The sequence below is a fragment of the Prionailurus bengalensis genome, chromosome A3 (assembly GCF_016509475.1).
Source record: "Prionailurus bengalensis isolate Pbe53 chromosome A3, Fcat_Pben_1.1_paternal_pri, whole genome shotgun sequence".
Taxonomy (NCBI): domain Eukaryota; kingdom Metazoa; phylum Chordata; class Mammalia; order Carnivora; family Felidae; genus Prionailurus; species Prionailurus bengalensis.
The window spans coordinates 29,679,020-29,699,415 of record NC_057354.1 but is presented as its reverse complement, the minus strand read 5'-3'; the positions used below and the strand labels follow the sequence as shown (position 1 = coordinate 29,699,415).

Genomic DNA, 20,396 nt, shown 5'->3' with positions numbered 1-20,396 from the left:
ATTCATTTGCTGTAATAAACGTACCATGTGGTGCAGGATGATGAGTGTGGGAGGTTGTGCATGTATGGGGGCAGGGAGTATTGGGAAACTCTAATTTCTGCTCAATTTTACCATGAACCCAAAACTACTCTAAAAAATAAAGTCTATTTTTTTAAGGGAAATAAACTAGGAAAATTGCCACCAATAAGACAAAGCGTTAAAATAAGAAGTCATATCAATATGGAAAACATGGAGACCTCAATTTTGAAAACCCTAAAAATCCTAAACAGGTAATTTACAGAAGAGAAAAACAGCTAAGAAAATACATGAAAAAGTGCTAACCATCCCCATTAATCAAAGGAATATAATAACGAGATAATATTTCTACCTTCCAAATCAGAAATGATCAATGATATGAAGTATTCAATGCTAGCAAGAGTCTCATGAAAAGGAATCAGACACTGGTCGGAATGGCCATTAGCCTGTAACAACAAATGCCTTCCCAGAAAGATTATACAAGGATCTTAAATGTGTCCATATTGTTCTGTGACCCACTTCCAAGGCTCTATTCTAAGTAAAAGTAAATTATCTGAAACTCAGGTGAAAATGATACAGAGATATTCATTAAATGGAAAAGTAGAAACAACCCAAATATCCAACAGCAGGGAAAATAGGAAAAAGCTGAAATAAGTACTATGTTGCTGCTATTCAAGATGATATACTGTTACAATTCAAAGAATTTAAGAAAATGGAACAAGACCTTCATTTTTTAAGCTTAAAAAAACAGATCAAAACTGAATATACCATATGATCTTAACTACATTCATGTATGTGTATGAAAGTATATGCATGGAAATAAAACTGGAAGGGAAAATCTATAAACATTTAGCATGGCACTTTATGATTTTTATTTTCTTCTTTGTATTGTACTTACCGGGTTCACTATCAGCATAGATATCCTGTACCCCTCTCTCTGCCCCTCTACTTGCACGCAAGTGCACGCATGCTCTCTCTAACATAAATAAAAATTAAAAAAATAACCAATCAAATTAACTTAAAAAGAAATCAGATTTCACTACAGAGCATGAATATATGAATCAAAAAGAAGACAACTGCAGAAGAAAGACAGTACTTCATGTGAAAGGCAGCAAGGGAAAAGAAGTGCACAGTGATGGCAAGTTGGAGAGGATCTGTGCGTGTAAACTAGGCCGTGAGAGGTGTGTTAAGGTAAAAAGATGCATGTCAGTAACAAGGTGTAGCTACAGACCACAACCAGGAAAACCACAGTCAAGGCCTCATTCTTCTCAGAGAGAGACTTTATATTATAAATTTATATCATAAAGTCTCTCTGGCAAATTCCTGTGACTTCCTGCCTCCCAGACTAAACTGCATGCATACCTGTGCTTGCTTCCTTCCTTCCTCTTCCGGTCTCCAAATCTATTCCAAGTATCCCAGAGCTACATGTCACCAAGGAGAGTTGAGGTTTCCTCACTCAAGGATCTCATATGCAAACCATTCTTCCTAGAACCTGTTCTAATGGTCCCCATTCTTGAGGGCTTTTTTGCCTAATAATTTGCTAGCACTCCCTTATCACTGAAGAGACTGCAATGTGGCTCACAATTTTCTTCCCATCCCCCAGTCCTGATATTCTCCTGGAAGATGGTTCAACATCCTCACAGATGACAGCCACCACAATTCACATCCGGGCCAGCCTATGAATTACTGGACTTCCTCAACTCCAAGAACCTTACATCTCTACTCCACTTGGGCCAGCCTTGACAATGGTTCTGTCATCACCAGGAAAAACTCAGACTGAGGCTTACCTTCCCACTCTCCACCACACTCTCTATTCCTTACAGTTCCCTCTCTTTTATGTCTACACCTGTTCTCTGACCTCACCTAGGCTTCCGGTCCCTTGAACCTCTCTCTAATTTTCTATCTAGTATTTATGTCCTATTTCCTTCTCTACCCAAGAAAGCTTGGTGTCAATTCCATCACTACCTTGCTAACATCCTAAATTCTTTTGCTACCCCTGTTCTATTCTACTTACATGGGGAAAAACAAAAACAGTCCAATCCTAAACTAATCCAACCAACAGCCCCACATTTGGGACTGCCAAATGCTGCTTAAGAAAACCAAACAAGCCATAAGGCTGATACTACTTCTGCTTCGATGGAACTCCAAACAATTTCTGCAATGTTTCTATATTTCCCTCCTCAGCTCTCTCCAATTCTCCATAGCAGTGATTTCAAAGAACCTCCTCTCCTCTCCAACCACCTCCTCCCACACTCTTGGCTGTTGGCTTTGCCTTCACTTGAGAAAATAGAAGCCACTGGACTGCATGACACCCTTAATTCCCAGTCAACATATTTACACATTTCCTCCTCATCTACAGTTCCTCCTAAAAATCTCAATTCATTAGGAATCCTGTCCCGTAGATCCCCTACCACCACCTCCACGCTTTAACTTATAACAGCATTTAGACATAAGAATTTAAAGGAAAGGGAGAACTCTTGACTCTACATCAATCCTTCAGCTAGCATTCTCTCTACTCTACTTTGCAGCCAAATTTCTAGGAAGAGTTGTCTCCATGGCAATCTGGCTTCTTTTTCCACCATTCCACTAAAACAACTACTTCTATATTTTTAAACAATGAGCTCTTCAAAAATATTTCCAACTCATTCACAAAGGTCTTATTTCCCTAATATATAAAGGATTCCTACATATTAATAAAAGGGAACCACCAATCCAAAAGAAAAATGGGCAAAGATATGAAACTGACAATTCACAGAAAAGGAAACCGTTCTCTTACATATATAAAAAAATGCTTAAACTCAACTCATGATTAGAGAAAGCCAAATTAAGGCTACACCATGATATCAGTGTTTGCTTCTCAGATAGGCAAATATAAAAAACTTAACAACAATGTACTGGGGCAAAGATTTGAGAAAAAACGTACTCTCATATGATTGTAAATATTTAGCAGAATTGCAAAAGCACAATCCCTTTGACATAATTCCAATTGAGAATTTTACAGATATATATACCCATACTTTAAAAATGCCCTATGTACAAGGATATTCAATGCAGCACTGTTTGCAATAGAAAAATATTGGAAATACCCTAAATGTTTACCAACAGGAGAGGGAAATATAATTAAATAAATGATGGCCTATTCATAAAATGGAATACTATGAAGCCTGTTAAACAGAATGAGGCAGCTCTCTGGAGATCATTTTATTTCAATATACAGGACACCTTTTGGTTTTGAACAGAATGAGAAGGCTCTCTGGAGATCATTTTATTTCAGGACACCTTTTGGCTATCTTAAAAATAAACTTTGCAAAAATTAAAATTCATGGGGGAGGGGAACCATTGGTATTTCTCTCTCCCTCCCCTGCCCCTCTCATTCTCTCTCACATACACACACAACCTCTTTGTTGTTAAATCCCTCAACCTTCTTCTATCATATCTGATTTACTGACACCCCATACGCTCTCAAATTTATCTCTTCCCCACACCTCTCTCTCCGAATTGATTTTAAAAGCTGGTTCTATGATGAAGGTCTAGCCTTTGATGAATACAGATACAGATGAATGGTTACGAATACAGATGAATGGTTAAGTAGTTTGAATCCAAAGGAAATATGTACTATGAAATGTCAGACGGAAACCAGAACTGCCAGCTGTAGTCTGCACAATGCCAGGAACCCAGTGCACACATTCTAATAGTAGGAATGGTTTTGCCTTTCACAGAATGTTTTTTAGGATGGGCTACTATTTGTGAAATTTTTATTTTATTTTTAAATGTTTATTTTGAGAGAGAGCAAGTATACACACACATACAGGCATGCACAAGTGGAGGAGGGGCAGAGAGAGAGGTAGAGAGAGAATCCTAAGCAGGCTCCATGCTGTCGTCGCAGAGCCCAACACAGGACTTTATCTCACAAATCGTGAGATCATGACCTGAGCCGAAATCAAGAGTTGGACGGACACTTAACCGACAGAGCCACCCAGGTGCCCTGTATTTTCATTTTATTTTAAAAATTAGTTTGTATGACAGCTTCAGGTACCCCTGCAGGTACCAGCTTCTTATAAAACCAAATATATACCTACTTCGTGATCCAGTAATTCCATTCCTATACATTTACCCAAGAGAAATATAAACATATGAGCACAAAAAGACTAGTACAAGAATATTCATAATAACAGAAAACTGAAAACAATCCAGGTAACCATCAATAAGAAATTATATAAACAGTGGTATGTTCTCACAATGGAATATTACTCAGCAATGAAAGGAAAGAATTACTGATATGACAACATGAATGAATCTAAAATACATCATGCTGAGTGAAAAAAGCCTTACATAAAAGAGCATAAAACATATGATTCCATACATGTGAAGTTCTAGAACAAGCAAAACTAATCTATAGTGGAGGGGCGCCTGGCTGGCTCAGTCAGTAAAGCATGTGACTCTTGATCTTGGGGTCGTGAGTTTGAGCCCCACAATTAGGCAGAGAGATGACTAAAAAAATAAATAATTGAAATTAAAAGAAAATTTAAAATAAAAGATTAAAAAACTAACTTATGGTGGGAAAAAAATCAGAACAATATTTGCCTATGAAAGAGATGAAAGATTTACTGGAAAAAAATATAAGTGTATCTCCCTGGACAAGAGAAAAACTATTTTCTTTTTAAAATTTAAATCCAAGTTAGTTAACTTACAGTACAATAATGGTTTCAGGGGTAGGATTTAGTGATTCAACCACTTACATAGAACACCCATGCTCATCCCAACAAGTGTCCTCTTTAATGCCCATCACCCATTTAGCCCATCCCCCCACCCAATACCCCTCCAGCAACCCTCAGTTTGTTTTCTGTATTTAAGAGTCTAATGGTTTGCCTCCATTTCTGTTTTTATCTTATTTTTCCTTCCCTCTCCCTATGTTTATGTGGTGAGTTTCTTAAATTCCACACGTTAAGTGAAATCATATGACTTCTCTTTCTCTGAGGGACTTATTTTGCTTAGCATGATACTCTGTATTTTGATAGGGAAATACATTTGTACATTTGCACCTAAATTTCACCTCTGAAGACAATTCCACCCATAAACAAATATAAATGATATGCATGCTTAAGTATTTGGGAAGAAGTATTCTGATATAAGCAATTTACTTTGAAATACATTAAAAACAATATGAATGATGAATGAATATGAATGAACAGAGGAATGGCAGATAGATGGACAAGTAATTTGATAAAACAAGTATAATAAAATGTTCATTGTTGGGTCTATGTGGTGGGGGTGGGTAAAAAATGGTCTCAATTTTTCTCTATATTTGAACATTTTTATAATAAAAGACTGATAAAATAAACAGATCAGAGAGAAATGGCATTTTATGGTACTGAATTTTATAATCCTGGGACACAGTATTCTCCCAACTTATGATTTTTTTTAATGTTTACATATTTTGAGAGAGGGGGAAAGACAGAGAGGGTGTGTGGGGCAGGAGCAGAGACAGAGAGAGGGAGAGAGACAATCTCAAGCAGGCTCTATGCTCAGCACGGAGCCTGACACGACCATGAGATAATGACCTTAGCTGAAATCAAGTCGGACACTCAACCAACTAAGCCACCCTGGTGCCCCTCCATTTACTTTTTCAGAAAATGTTCCTCAAGGTGTTACTGTATTTACTCATTTTTTTTGTCCTATTCATGTCTTCTTGCATTAATTCCTGATTATATTACGCTGCCATTGTGAAAGGAATCTTTTAATTTTGGCTTTATTGAGGTATAATTGATATATAAAATTATGAGATATTTAAAGTATATATTATGGGAATGGCATCCAAATCAGCCAGGGGGAGGTCAAACTTTCACTCTTCACAGATGACATGATATTCTATATGGAAAACCCAAAAGATTCCACCAAAAAACTGCTAGAACTGATTCATGAATTCAGCAAAGTTGCAGGATATAAAATCAATGCACAGAAATCGGTTGCATTCCTATACATCAACAATGAAGCAACAGAAAGAGAAATCAAGGAATCGATCCCATTTACAATTACACCAAAAACCATAAAATACTAGGAATAAATCTAACCAAAGAGGTGAAAAATCTATACACTGAAAACTATAGAAAGCTTATGAAAGAAATTGAAGAAGACACAAAAAAACGGAAAAAGATTCCATGCTCCTAGATAGGAAGAACAAATATTGTTAAAATGTCGATACTACCCAAAGCAATCTACATATTCAATGCAATCCCTATCAAAGTAACATCAGCATTCTTCACAGAGCTAGAACAAATACTACTAAAATTTGTATGGAATCAGAAAAGACCCTGAATAGCCAAAGTGATCTTGAAAAAGAAAACCAAAGCAGGAGGCATCACAATCCCAGACTTCAAGCTACACTACAAAGCTATAATCATCAAGACAGTATGGTACTGGCACAAAAACAGACACTCAGATCAATGGAACAGAATAGAGAACCCAGAAATGGACCTACAAATGTATGGCCAACTAATCTTTGACAAAGCAGGAAAGAATATCCAATGGAATAAAGACAGTCTCTTCAGCAAGTGGTGCTGGGAAAACTGGACAGCGACATGCAGAAGAATGAACCTGGACCATTTTTTTACACCCTACACAAAAATAAACTCAAAATGGATGAAAGACCTAAATGAAAGACAGGAAACCATCAAAATCCTCCAGGAGAAAGCAGGCAAAAACCTCTTTGATCTTGGCCGCAGCAATTTCTTAGTCAACATGTCTCCGGAGGCAAGGGAAACAAAAGCAAAAATGAACTATTGGGACCTCATCAGATAAAAAGCTTCTGCACGGTGAAGGAGACAATCAACAAAACTAAAAGGCAATCGATGGAATGGGAGAAGATATTTGCAAATGACATATCAGATAAAGGGTTCATTTCTAAAATCTACAAAGAACTTACCTAACTCAACACCCGAAAAACAAATAATCCAGTGAAGAAATGGACAGAAGACATGAATAGACACTTCTCCAAAGAAGACATCCAGATGGCCAACCAACACATGAAAACATGCTCAACATCACTCAGCATCAGGGAAATAACAAATCAAAACCACAATGAGATACCACCTTACACCTGTCAGAATGGCTAACATTAACAACTCAGGCAACAACAGATGTGGCGAGGATGAGGAGAGAGAGGATCTCTTTTGCACTGCTGGTGGGAATGCAAACTGGTGCAGCCACTCTGGAAAACAGTATGGAGGTTCCTCAAAAAATTAAAAATAGATCTACCCTACGACCCAGCAATTGCACTACTAGGCATTTATCCAAGGGATACATGCCTTGTTAAGGAAGAGTTAGCTGTATATGATTTCTTCTGCTATCCCACATATCATTTTTGATTAGACAAGACTAGCTGAGTAAAGACAGAATTACATATTTCAGGAAAGGCAAAATAAGGAAGAAACTCAAATCTATACCTTGTTCATTTTTCAAAAAGCACTTGTGAACCATAATCCTTTGGTTAACTGTGAGTTACAGAATAACCGAGCAGGGAGGCTTTGGGAGATGAGTCATGAACTCTAGGCAGTTCCCTAATTTATTAGACACAATGGCACACACATTCTGTTTTCTCTCCTACTCTACCACACCCAGAAAAAGGGCCAATATACAGTCCTTATTTCATTACAAAAGGATTTCTTAGTTAAAAAAAAAAAAATCAGTTCCATTGCATATGCATTAGAGTGTTGGAAAGTTTAACATTCAAGTAACAGAGGAAAACCAAGATGCCACTGGCAATACTTAAAAGCTCTAGGATATATGACAAAGAAGTTCTGAAAAATTGTAACTATCGTTTTCCTGATATATGAGGGTCTAACAACATTTTCTAAATGTTCTTAAAATCTGAATTCAGTGTAGACCTGAGACATTCTCTAGGGATACATGTGGAGGCTGTACACTCAGTGGTGGGGACAGTGGGCAGTGTCCACTAACTGTTAAATCACTCACACTTGCCATCCTGTCTCAAAGCCCCATCTGCACTGAGCACTTTGTATGCTTCCTCTCACTTAATCCTCCCCAACCCTATGACGCTGATAAAGGCGTTACTGCAACTTACTGTGTTGTGCACCTTTGGAAGCAGGGGTAGTTCCCTTGAACTACAGAAATCTTGGATTTTAACTTTATAAGCAAGCGATTATAGATGCTTACATGCATTTCAGGGGTAAATTATTTGAAATATACAACCTGTATCATTACAGTCATACTGAGTATCTGCTAGAGAATGATTCCTTTGGCTTCAGGCCAAAAAGAAATAGTTCTTAATCAAACATACACTCCCTGTCAGTGGACCCTGAGAGGTCCTGAGAGACATGCCATCTTCATTTAAGAGGAAGAAGGGTGAAAACTGGTGGTAATAGTAAGGAGAACACGCCCCCTTCCTGAGCTAGTTGTGGACAAGTGATTCAATTCTAGCCAAGAAATTATAAGCTACAGTGTATGATGAGATTTCTAGGAAGGTGGTTTTAAGAGGAAGTTTTTTTCTCCTGTCCTCTCTCCTATAATGTGGAATTTAGATGTGATGATTGGAGCCCCAGCAGCCATTATGGACCCTGAAGTGACATAAAATAGAATAGAGAGTTAGAAAGAAACTGAGTTCTCCGATGACACTGACCAACGGGCCATACCAGACCTGCTTACTTTCAGATTTCATATATATGAGAAAGAAAGAAACCTATTTTATTTTCTGATATATACAACCAACCCCAATCCAGATACATACAGCTAGTTATAAGGAATAAGAAAACCAACTCTTAAATGTTATGACTTGTGATCACCTAGGATGGGAATGATAAAGTGCTCTGGAATGTATTTTTCTCAGCCCCTTTGCCAGCAAGTACAAGGCTGCCTTCACTTGCTAGAGAAAAAATGTTTCAGGAATCAATATTGTGAAGCCCCCACTAGCAAAGGAGAGTTTGACCAATCTGCCCAGAGTGTAGACTTTGGTTGTGATAGCTTCTATTAAGAGTATACCTATTCAAAGTTATGCATTCAATATTCAATACATTAGTACTGATAAAATATGAAGAAGCATCAGGTACAAATTATCTCAATATTTGGCATTTTATCTCAGTTAAATCTCACAGCAACTCTACCAGTTACATACTCTTTTTAACTCTCATTTTGCAGCTAAAGAAATTGAGAGACGATCACATAGCTGGTAAATTGTGGAAGCAGAATTCAAGTCCAGGACTATCTGACTTCTCTTTACAAATCTTATCACCATTTGACCCTTTAAAAATGTAAAGACTAATGGAGAAACAGATAAATCTTTCTAATACCAACGAAAACTAATTGATGATTATTTCCATTTTATAGATTTCTAAGTAATGGGGCAGTGACTGACTTAAATGTGTTCACATTAATCAATCACTGATTTTCAGATATTCAATATAGATGACCGTTCAAGTACTAGCCTTGATTTTAAGTAAACTCACCTTTTTCACAGAGATGAAGCTCTCTGTGAGAAAAGTAAGTATTCAATTCTCAGCCCTGCTGAGGATGTCTCCCAGGTGTGGGAGAAACAAAGAAGTGGCAGCTAAGAATGTCAAACTCTGCCTGGGCCTTCTCCTAGAGCTAGTCAGGTTCTTGATTTGGGCTGGGTGGGGTGGGGGGAAGCCCCTTTCTCTCCGCCCCTCCCCAACTCAGGCTGTGTCTCTGTCTCTCTCTCAAAAACAAATAAACGTTAATTTTTTTTTTTTAAAGGGTTGCCTGGGTGAATCAGTTGGTTAAGCGTCCGACTTCAGCTCAGGTCAGGATCTCCCAGTTTGTGGGTTCGAGCCTCGCATTGGGCTCTGGGCTGACAGCTCAGAGCCTGGAGCGTGCTTCAGATTCTGGGTCTCCCTTTCTCTCCACCCCTCCCCAACTCATGCTGTGTGTCTCTCTCTCTCTTTCTCTCTCAAAAATAAATAAACGTTAAGAAAGAAAAAAAATTTTTTGGAAAAAAAAAAGCACCTAGAAGGAGGTTTCAATTCCTTCAGCTAACAGTTCATTCAATCAACATTATATCATTTATTATTAAGAACAAAAACTACTTTTACAAGTACAATCCACGGTTGCCTGATAGGTGCTTAGCACTAGTACTAGGCAATCTATATACTTTAATCAATGTAATCCTCAAAATGAGTTACATACTGTTCTTCCACTCCAGAGATGAAGAATCTAAAGATCACAGGTTAAGGAATTTCTTCAAGGCCACATACCTAATGAGTGGCTATTAGGATTCAAACTCAGGGCATTTAAAACTCCAAAGCTCACGTCCTTGCCTTCACACTTTACCTAACATTGGGAATACCAGAAAGATTAGATAAAACATTGTCGTCCATATAGTTCCCTAGCCAGCTGTGAGGCACAAATAAACTATTTCTTCAAACCCTGAGTCATCACCTGCCATAAATAATGCTAGCTGATTAACATTAAGGTGAGGTGGTGAAACTGCAGAACCAGAAGGAATTTTCAGAGGAGGTAATTCTTGAACTGAACTTAGGAGGATAAAGAGTAAGTAGTGAGCCAAGAGAATGGCAGAAACAGTCTTTCAAGCGAGAGGACTTGGAGGCCTGAACAAGCCTATCTGGTTCCAGGAATGGCAAAGAGCTGGGTGAGGGCATCCAGCAGGACCTCAATAAACATGCATTAAATGAGCATGAAAATGACGGACACGAAAGACTGGGGTCTGTGAGGATGTGTGGAGGTAACGCAGGTGGTGAGGTAACAGGAAGCAGTGATCAGATCAGACAGGGGCTTCCAGGCCACAATAAGAAGTTCTGATCTTGCATGGAACACACTCAAGACCCACCAAAGGCTTTAAGCACAGGGAGACTGACTGGAACAATTCGATTTTAGAAACCACGACACCAGGAATGAGGATCAACTGGGGTGGTTTGAGGTTAGAAGGCGGCTCTGACCAAAGGTTTCAGAAGTCACCTAGCCAACAAACCAGGAGGACCTCAGGGCAGGGCAGGAATATCTAGAGGAATCTGAGAAGAGAATTTACAGGGCGTGACACTGTGATTTATAAGAAATATATACCAATGTACAGACTTGTTGAATCTCAATGTTGTACACTTGAAACTAATGTCACATTGTGTTATATATTTGATCTTTAGTCACAGCTCCTGGCTCACAGCTCCCAAAACCCTTAAAATGTCCTGAGAGACAGACAGGGACAAGGGGAGCATCTTTTGTTATATTTGGTCTCTTGCCCTCAGTTCCCAAAAATGTTCAGAGCCATAAAGATGAAAAGTGTGTTTCACTATTTATAATAAGCCTATTCACCACAACTGGGTTTATATTAATGAAGGTGACTTTTGCAAAGCACCTAAGAATGGAGACTGGTTATCATGGGAACCAACCACGAATAGAAGATTTGAACTTTCAGTCCCACCTGGATTTCCTGGGAAGAGGGGCTACAGGTTGAATGAATCACCAATGACCAATGAGTTAATCAATTGTGCCCATGTAATGAAGTCTCTATAAAAAACAAAAAAGAAGGGGGTTCAGAAAGCTTCCAAACTGGGAAACTAGAACACTTCCATTTGCCACTGTGCCAAGCCCCAAGTTCCACAAAGACAGAAGCCCCTTGTTTAGGACCTCGCCTATGTATCTCTTCATCTGGCTGTTGATTTGTATCCTTTAATATCTTTTGTAATAAATAAAAAATCTAGTGAGTAAACAGGTTTTCCTAAGTTCTGTGAGCTCTTACAGCAAATTAATCGAACCCAAGGAGATAGTCCTGGGAACCTTTGATTTATAGCCAGTTGGTCAGAAGTACAGGTAAGAACCTGGACTTGCAGCTGGCCTCCTGAGTTGGAGGGGGTTACTGGAACCACCAATTTGTAGACAGCCAGTCATCTGAAGTAGAGGGAGGTCTTGTGGGATTGAGCCCCTTACCTGTGGAATCTGATTCTATCTCCAAGTAGACAGTGTCAGAATGCATTTGAGTTCTTGAACACACTGGTGTCCAAGAATTGCTTGTTGGTGTGGCAAAGCCTACACATACACACACACACACACACACACACGTTGGAACTGGGTCCAGGAAGCCTTTCATGGGATAGAACTGAAGACTTAACAATAAGATGCCAGAGATAGGGAAGGCCCAGCTATCTCACTTAGGTGAGTCATAATGCTTTAAACAGGAGGATGACCACTTTGGGGACACGGCATACCACGCGGAAGGTGATAAAGCTTAGTTCTGAACACGGAGAATGTACATCACACACCTACGTGGGGCAGGGGTGCAGGGTATGAGGGTAGGAGAAGGGGCAGAATGGCAGACAAGCAATGACAAAGCAGCTGCCACGGAAGTCAGGCAGTAGCCAAAGAAAGGAAGAAGACAGCTGTAAGAGTGACAAAAGCAGCAATGGGAGAGCCAGGCCAAGAGACATCTGACAGGAGCAGGAGGCAGGAGTAGGTGGGTGTGGGTGAGTAGAAAACTGATACATGCCATTAAGAGAGGGTGGGGTGGGAACAGCACACTGAATACTTGCCATGGAGCTAAAGCAGCTTGAAAAACCGCCAAGGGCTTGTGAAGCAGTCCTAGAACACCAGAAATCAACTTGCGTTACTACAGGTCTTCTCTCGAGAAAGGCAATGTGATAGAGAGGTCCAAAATAAAAGAGGAGCCCCCTGCCCCCACTAAAACTAGTAAAAGTCTGAGGCCCTAAAGAGATGCTCACTTCCATACATGAAATGCAGGACCACCAAAGCTATAAAACAGATGGTTAAATTCTACTGCCTTTAAGTTATACGTAAGGCAAGATTCAGTTTGGGGCCTGGAGAGAAATAAGCCTGGAGGCAAGGAGGTCAATCAGATTACTTCCACAAGCAAACAAACAGTTTGGTATACATTTATATTGCAGTTAAGACAAAGAACAATATGGGAAAATATTTGCTGTTTAAATACACTGGAATAAATTACTGGATATATGAAACCAAAGTATAGTATAGGTTACATTTGTAAAATAAAAAATAAAAACAAACCAGGGGCAACTTTGAAAAAATAAAATGGGAGAAATCCATTTACCCAGTGTTAAGGCTCAGTATACAGCTACCATAACTAAGACAGTGTGAGATTAGCCAAGGGATAAATGTACAGACCTGTGAAATAAAACAGAACTAGAAACAAATCCACACAAATATACTCAAATAATTTTTTGACAAGGGTGCAAAAGTAGGAGGAGGACAACCTTTTCAACAAATGGTTCTAGGAAAACTGGATACTGTCTCCACATGCAAAAGAGTGAAGTTGGCTCCCTACCTTACACCATATACAAAAATTAACTCAAAATGGATCAAAGACCTAAACATAAAGGTTAACACCATAAAACTCTTAGAAGAAAACATATGGGGAAACGCTTCAAGGCACTGGATTTGGCAATGATTTTTTAAATATGATGCTAGAAGTATAGTTCAACAAAATGAAAAAATAGGTAAGTTGGACTTCATCAAAATTAAAAATGTCTGTGTATCAACGGTCACTACTAACAGAATAAAAAGGAAACCAACAGATGGGAGAAAATGTGTGGAAATCAGCTGATAAGGGATTGAAATCAGAATATATAAAGAATTCCTACAACTCAAAAACCGAAAAAGTCAACCTGATTTAAAAATGGGCAGGGGTGGGGCGCCTGGGTGGCGCAGTCGGTTAAGTGTCCGACTTCAGCCAGGTCACCATCTCGCGGTCCGGGAGTTCGAGCCCCACGTCGGGCTCAGCTCAGAGCCTGGAGCCTGTTTCCGATTCTGTGTCTCCCTCTCTCTCTGCCCCTCCCCCGTTCATGCTCTGTCTCTCTCTGTCCCAAAAATAAATAAACGTTGAAAAAAAAATAAAAAAATAAAAATAAAAATGGGCAGGGGTTCCTGGGTGGCTCAGTAGGTTGAGTGTCCAACTCCTGATCTCGGCTCAGGTCATCATCTCGCTGTGTGATCAAACCCCCACGTTAGACTCTGCGCTGACAGCACCGCCTGCTTGGGATTCTCCCTCTCTTTCTCTCTCTGCCCCTACTCTACCCTGCTGGTGTGTGTGTGTGTGTGTGTGTGTGTGTGTGTGTGTGTGTGTGTGTTCGCGCCCGTGCTCTCTCTCTCTCTCTCTCTCAAAATAAATAAATAAATGTAAAAAAAAAAACTTCAAAAAAAATGAGCAAAGGACTTGAACAGACACTTCTCCAGGGAAGACAGACAAATGGCCAATAAGCATATGAAAAGATGCTCAAATCACTAATCATTAAGGAAATGCAAATCAAAACTGAGACACCACTTAATACCCATTAGAATGGCTATTAAAAGAAAGAATTGGAGGAAGGGAGAGAGGAAGGAAGGAAGGAAGGAAGGAAGGAAGGAAGGAAGGAAGGAGGATAGGAAGGAAGGGGAAAATGACAAGGATGTGGAGAAATTCAGACCCTGTGCACAGTCAGTGGGAATGTAAAATCGTGCAGTCACTGCAGAAAACAGTAAGGTGATTACTCAAAAAATTAACCATAGAATTACCATATGACAAACCAATTCCACTTCTGAGTATACAGCCAAAAGAACTGAAAGCAGGGACTCACACAGGTATTTGTACACCAATGTTTATGGCAGCATTATTCACAATAGCCAAAAGGTAGAAGCAACCTAACCACCAAGGGAAGAACAGATAAACAAGATGTGGTATATACATACACTGGAGTATTATTCAGCTTTAAAAAGTAAGTTCTAATACATGCTACCACATGGATGACCCTTGAAGACATCATACTAAATGAAACAAACCGGTTGTAAAAGGACAAATATTGTATGATTTCATCTACATTAAGAACACAGAGTAGTCAAATTCATAGAGACAGAAGGTAGAATAGTGGTGACCAGGGGTTGTGGGGTGGTGGGGGGAGGATGTGAAGAGTTGTTCAACGGGTATAGAGTTTCAGTTTTGCAGGATGAAAAGTTTTAGAGATGGACAGTGATCATAGCTATGAATAATGAAGAAACTTAATGCCATACTGTAGACTTAAAAATGGTTAAAATGGTAAATTTTTTTATATAGACAGCAGTCAGAAAACAAGGATTCCAAAAAAATAATGGGAAAAAAATCTGAACATTTTCACCAAAGAAGATATAGGCAAACAAGCACATGAAAGATGTTACAAATCATTAATCATTATGAAAATGCAGAGTAAAACACAAAATACCACACTCAAGTGGCTAAAATTAAAAGATTTTTAATACCCAGTATGGTCAAGGATATGGAGAAGTCACAACTTTCACATGTTGCTCACGGGAATGTAAAATAATATAACCCCTTTGACAAAATCATTTGTCAGTTTCTTAAAAAAGTTAAACATAAACCTACCATACAATCCAGCCATTCCACTCTTGGGTATTTATCCAAGAGGAATGTATGTCCATACAAAAGCTTGTTGTACATTAATGTTCACAGAAGCTTTATTTGTAATAGCTGACTGGAAACAACCCAAAATTCCATCAGTAAATCAAGGGATAAATAAATTTTGTTATACCCATATAATAGAGTACTCAGCAATAAAAACGAATGTTTTTATTCATTCACAACACGAATGAATCTCAAAATAATTATGCTAAGAAACAAGACAAAAGAGAGCATTACTTGTTTTAAAACATAGGTTTTATTATTATTCAGTTATGAGACCAAAAAATCAGATGACTGCCACTGAAAAGACAGTTTGCTATTCACAATTCCCAAGAGGAGGTGGCATGCCATGCCACACAGGGGCCACACGGGGAAGCACTAGGTTGGTTAGAAGGCAGGGGGAGTGAGGGGCAAATACCAGTAAGAAAACTTTATATTGTGGTTTCAGCAGGAAGACACGGGCAGAGGCAAGGCAAACAGGTTTGGGATTAGCTAATCTGAATAATAACAGTGGGCTCTGGGGTTTAAAGGCTATCCCTAATTGCCTAGCTCCTGGTTGGGGGTGAAATCAGGCAGATAGTGACCCAGAGTGTGAAAGCCCTAAAAAGGAGGTGGTTGGGGTATGGGCTCTGGATTGGTTGGTTTGCATATGAAAGGCACACCAGCAGGTGAGTTGTTTATCATCTCTAGAAATTGCTTAACCCTGAGAGGGGCAGTCTTTCCAGGGTGAGTAAGGCCCCAGAGGTCAAAGCATCAGAAACACATAGTTAGTACAATAATGCATGATTTCACTTATATAAAACCCTAGCAAATACAAACTAATTTATAGCAACAGAAAATAGATCGGTACTTGCTTGGGGACAAAGGTGTAGGCACCAGCATGAGGAAGGATTATAAAGGTACACAAGAAAAATTGGGGGGATGACGGATATGTTCATATTCCTTGACTGTCATGATAGTTTCACCACATACACATGTCAAAACTTAATAAACTTTATAATTTAAATGTGTATACAGTTTTATTTTATATCAATTATAAAGTTGTTTAAAATTATAGGGACCATCTGGGGTGCCTGGGTGGCTCAGTTGGTTGGGTGACCGACTTCGGCTCAGGTCATGATCTCGCAGTTTGTGAGCTGGAGCCCCGCGTCGGGCTCTGTGCTGATTGCTCAGAGCCTGGAGCCTGCTTCGGATTCTACCTCTCTCTACCCCTCCCCTGCTCATGCTCTGTGTCTCTCTGTCTCTCAATAATAAATAAACGTTAAAAAAATTTTTTTAATTATAGGGACAATCAATGACAAATGTAATAACACAAAATATAGACAATAAAAATTAAACAAGGCTCAAGGATAGTTCCTTGACAAATCAACAAAAGATAAAAAGAGAAGGCACAAATATTATAAGTAGAAATAACTACAAATATAGCAGATGAAAACTGAGACTATTATCAACAACTATTATCAACAACAAATAATTCTGAAAACGTAAAACAGACAAATCTCTAGAAAGAAAGAACTTAAAAATCAGCTCAGAAAGAAATAAAAAAATGGAATATTCTTATAAATATTAAAGAATTTGAACCAAAAGTTAAAAATTTTCTCACAAAGAAAACACTAGGCCAAGATGATAGATGAGAAAAAAATAGGGTATAATCCCCAACTCATTCCAAGAGGTGAGTGAAAATTGGCACTAAAATTAAACAAAAACATTACAAGAAAAGAAATTATAGTCCCTCTTCCACTCAATAATCAATACAGGTCAAAAATCTTAAACAAGGTATTAATGAAGTCATTCTGGTATTTAAAAAGATAAACCACAATCAATCTGTGTTTATCGGAGGTATACAAATATGTTTTGATATAAAATCTATACATATAATTCACCCATATTAAAGAAGAAAGATCATAAAATCATTTCCATTTATACAGAAAAAGTACTGGATAAAAACACATGAATTCATGATTTTAAAAAATCCTTCTGAATTAGGAATAGAGGGCTCCCTTAACCTGATAAAACAGTTCCTATTTTAAAACAGTAACACTATCTAGTTACTCTTTTCAATAGGGAAACACTGATTCAATGTTATTTATTTTTGAGAGACAGAGAACGAGCAGGGGAGGGGAAGAGAGAAGGAGACTCAGAATCTGAAACAGGCTACAGGCTCTGAGCTGTCAGCACAGAGCCCGACGTGGGGCTCACACCCATGCACCGTGAGATCATGACCTGAGCTGAAGTTGGATGCTCAACCAACTAAGCCACCCAGGTGCCCCTAAAATCAGGAATAAGACAAGATGACCCATTATCACTTCTTCTATTCAATAATTTATAAGAGGTCCTAGCCTTGGCAATAAGAAAAAGAAATCAGAATAATAAAAATTAGATAGGATAGGATTATTTGCAGGAAATGCAATCACTTACATAAAAAATCCACAACAACCTACAGGCAAATCATAAGAAATAATGGTGGGGTAGGGTATCAAGGTAACTAGATAGAGGATTTTTATATCCAAGCAAAAATGGCCACTGATTTGCACTCAAGAAAGGGTTTGTTTGTTAGGTTAAGAGAAAACTAATCAAATGCATATGCTGATGAGGACTCAGTAGGAAGACAAAAGAGAAAGAACAGGAAAAGCGAAGGAGCTTCAGTTTGACATCTTTGAGATTTCTTGTGAAGTATGGAGAAAAGTCAAAGGCTAAAAAAGAGGGGGAGACAGTGGAATAAACTTTCAAGAAGTGATAAGACTACTGGGGTGCCTGGGTAGCTTAGTCGGTTAAACATCTGACTTGGTTTCGGCTCCGGTCGTGATCTCATAGTTCATGAGTTTGAGCCCCTCACTGGGCTCCACACTCCTTGGGATTCTCTCTGCCTCTCTCTGTCCCTCCCCGACTCACTCTGTCTCTCTCTCAGAATAAATACAAAAGAAAAAGAGAAAGAGAAAAAGAGAAAGAAAAAGAAAAAAGAGCAAAGACTAATAGTGCTGCTACAGAAAATGGCAAGAAATCAAAGAAAAGGACCCAGCTGACATGAGACTTATTTTTCAAGACTTCTTTTCTGGGGACACCTGGGTGGCTCAGTCGGTGAAGTGCCCAACTCTTGATTATGGCTCAACCATGATCTCACAGTTTCATGAGTTCGAGCCCCGCATGGGCTCTGTGCTGACAGCATGGAGCCTGCTTGAGATTCTCTCTCTTTCTCTGCCCCTCCCCCACTCACATTCTCTCTGTCTCTCTCAAAATAAAAAAAAAGAATCCTTTTCTGGAACAGTTCTCTAAGCAGTGATGGTTTGGAAAACACGGAATTAAGGTTTGCTGGCTGAATGTAACAGAACTATAAGGAACAGGGTTGAGTAATGGCAAGAGAATAGCTGAATTGCTGAACCAGAGTCTACCTTTGACAGGAAAGGATGGTAAGACATTAAAGATGATTCAAAAAAAAAAATAAAGGACTTAAGTGACTAAAATCAAAAGATGTCAGAGTATCTTATAGTGGCAACAACAGAGCAGGCACCTGGAAGGCCCCAAGAGACTAATTTCACCAAAATCATTTGGAATCTATTATAACAGATAGGCTTTTGTCCTTGAAAAATCAATAAATATCATTAACTCTCTACAGTTATAGTTGCCTTGAGATACGGATCTTAACACCAGTACAATGCAAATCCTTGACTACCTTCAGATTATGCCACAAGCAGCTTGCTAAATGCCCCTCCATAATTTTGTGTTTACTTTCTTCTTCTATTTCTGCAGACAAAACTTACACTTGCAGTGCTGCCTCTCTTCTTTAAAAAAAATGATGGGTATGTAGGTTATTTGAAGCATTCATCAGCCTCCTATCCAACTGCTTAGACAGAAATTATCTAAAGGCACATTTTATTTAAAAATCATTTTAATACAGACATTTACATTTCGGCCTACGAATTCGGCAAAAATTAGGCTGCCAAGTCAGTATATTAGTTCCTGGCAGACGCTGATTTCCATGCTATGGCACTAGCCAATACTGAAATTTCTTATCTGGAAGGAGGACTGTTCATATACTCGGTGTCTGCAAGAGTCCCTACTGAGCTGCACACAGGGCAGTGTGTACTCTACGAAAGAGTCCATGAGGCAGGCATTGGGGGGGGGGGGTAGTTTAATTCTTTCACAAAGCCTGTGGAGAGTCTGGGAGTGATGAAAGCCTAGAAAACTAATGAAAGGCCCTTTTATAACCAGGGTGAATGTGGTGCACAAAAGCAAAGTCAGATGACCTACTTAAAGCTTTGCATTTACTGATGAGAATTAATTCTCATTCCACATTAGTCTCTTTCTAGAAAAAGAAAACCTTACATAATGGTTGGAAAGTTAAGATACAGGGAGTATAGGTCTACTAAGTTCCAATCTTTCCCTCTCAAATATCAGCTCAAGACCCAGAGTCTGTGGCCAGAAATAAAATATACTTCATAAGGCTCTGAGAGGTACGCTTTTGTTTACCTCAGTGTAACAACGTGTTCTCTGACTGCTGGGCTTTGAGGAAATTTAAGTTCTATAATCCACTGATCAGATCAGAAGTTTGGGCTAATAATATTATGAAAGGAAATAGTTTCTTAATCTCTTCTTGGACCTTATACAAAGCAAATGGATGGTAAACCTGTCTTGTGAGGTAAGAACAGCCTACGTTCCTTCAGAGCAGAGAACCAATCATTGACTCATTTGTTCAACTAAGTTCTTGTCTTGTGCCAGGCAACGATGCAGAGAGAGAACCTCCTGCCCTTGAGGAGCTCACATCTCAAGTGTTTTCTTACCTACCTTTCTCGTGTTACCCAAAACATTTCAGGTTAGTCGGTAGAACTCCTATCATACATGAGGGTAGATAAATATGGTCTTTCTTCATCTAGATTCATTTGCTCTCTTTTCTTTAAATGGAGGAATAAGGGATACCTGGGTAGCTCAGTCGGTTAAGTATCCGACTTCAGCTCAGGGTATGATCTTGAGGTCTGTGAGTTCGAGCCCCGCGTCGGGCTCT

General features: G+C 39.0%; 1 protein-coding gene across 5 annotated transcripts in view; it reads right to left on the bottom strand.

Annotated features, from left to right (window-relative positions):
• Positions 1–20,396, bottom strand: part of PTPRA (protein tyrosine phosphatase receptor type A) — a 160,973-nt gene that overhangs the window by 79,527 nt on the left and 61,050 nt on the right. The window contains exon 1 of one of the 5 annotated variants that reach the window (XM_043602752.1): positions 11,420–11,490. The exons of the other annotated variants lie outside the window; for them this stretch is intronic. The gene's annotated coding sequence lies outside the window, so the exon portion shown is untranslated. Of the gene's footprint in view, positions 1–11,419; positions 11,491–20,396 lie in introns of those variants that run through there. 5 annotated transcript variants of the gene reach the window in all.